Source organism: Apteryx rowi, unplaced genomic scaffold (assembly GCF_003343035.1).
Source record: "Apteryx rowi isolate R43461 unplaced genomic scaffold, aptRow1 scaffold_310, whole genome shotgun sequence".
Taxonomy (NCBI): domain Eukaryota; kingdom Metazoa; phylum Chordata; class Aves; order Apterygiformes; family Apterygidae; genus Apteryx; species Apteryx rowi.
In genome coordinates this window covers 629,234-630,653 of record NW_020449531.1, presented here as the reverse complement: position 1 = coordinate 630,653, position 1,420 = coordinate 629,234, and the positions used below count along the sequence as shown (strand labels likewise).

The 1,420-nt window shown below is 58.2% G+C and overlaps 1 protein-coding gene across 1 annotated transcript in view; it reads left to right on the top strand.

Annotated features, from left to right (window-relative positions):
* Positions 1-924: 924 nt before the first annotated feature.
* ATG10 (autophagy related 10) overlaps positions 925-1,420 on the top strand; it is an 85,894-nt gene continuing 85,398 nt past the window's right edge. The window contains exon 1 of the mRNA XM_026070486.1: positions 925-972. The gene's annotated coding sequence lies outside the window, so the exon portion shown is untranslated. The remainder of the gene's footprint in view (positions 973-1,420) is intronic.

Sequence of the window (1,420 nt, the reverse complement as noted above, 5' to 3'; positions counted from 1 at the left end):
ATAGCGCTCAGGTGATCTGGCCATTTTAATTCCATGTTCGCCCCTCCTTGTTTTCATTAGAGAAAAGTCATAATATATCATTATATATTTATATTGTAGGGAGAGAACAGAGATTAAGTCTGCAAAACTAATTAGAAACATTCAGATAAAACTGGCATTGTTGAGCTTCTGGAATAAGGCCAACCTGAACTAAATTTATCTAGCTCTAGCATCTCTTCTTTTTTCAGGGTGGAGGGAGCAGAGAGAGGAGATAGAGGAGAGAAAGGAAGGCCATCCAGAGGCCTGTTGGGTACTAAAGTGTCTGCTGAAAACTCTAATGTCTGTTATATAGTCTCATACACCAAAGCCCCATAAATATGAAGGGCTGGAGGATGGAGCGGATTGGTAATCAAATACACAACGTTTCACCTCTAGGTCACTGTTTCCTGTCTATGGTGCCTGGTAGCAGCTTGAAAGTTATAACCTGATGTGGGGGAGCTTGAACTTCCTCTGTGGAGTCTGCAGACTGAAAAAGGTATTCAGATTCCACACCTGCCTTTTAAAAAGCTCTTTTCTTTAAAAATAATGCAATTAAGAAGTATTTCAGTGCCTTCCTCACATGGACTTGAGCATTAGGCCCACAGACCCTCTGAGGTGCCCAGGCAGGATATGAGAGTGAGGACCAGAGAGCAGCACCACCACTTACTGAGACCAAGGGGCTCAGAAGCTGCAGAGGAGGTATCAGGAGTAAATCTCTCCTTCCTGCTCTTATGGGAGCTTGCCTCAAACCAGACCAGCCTTTCAGGGCAGCACAACCAGGCAAACTGTCTCCTTTGCCCCCCGGGGCCATGCCAGCACCGCAGGGGCAGAGCCTGCGCCCAGGCTGCCACGGCCACGAACTCGTGGCCCAGGGCCGGCAGTCCAGCGCCCCACGGCTGCCCGCGGCGAGCACCGGCCCGGGTGTGGAGGGGAGGCACCGGCCGCCAGGCACTGGTAAGCCCTCTCTGAAAGGGGGGTGGGAAGGTGGGACTGCCACCGGGGAGACGGTAACAGGCCAGCCTGGAGCCTCTCCGCCACGGCCTTGCGGGCGGCTGCGAACCCCCTCAGCACGACGGTTACCGCGCTGGGACCGTTACGTTGCGGGAAGCCCCCCGCCCCCCCGCCGCCCGCGCATGCGCGCGCATCCTCCTCGCCCTTCCCCCGCTTTCCGCGGGGCGCGGCGGCTCTCCGCAGCGCGCGCAGGCGCAGCAGGCGGCCCGCGGCCCTGGCGCCTCCCGGCGAGCGGGAGGGGTGGGGCCGGCTGGGTGCCCCCACCTGGAGCCGGCGGGAGGAGGAGGAGGGCAGCAAACGCGGCGGTTCTCCGCTGAGCATCCCCCTCGCTGCCGCCCCTGCCACAGGAGCTGGGTTTGCGCCGGGGGAGCCCAGGCAGCCTCTGCCCCAG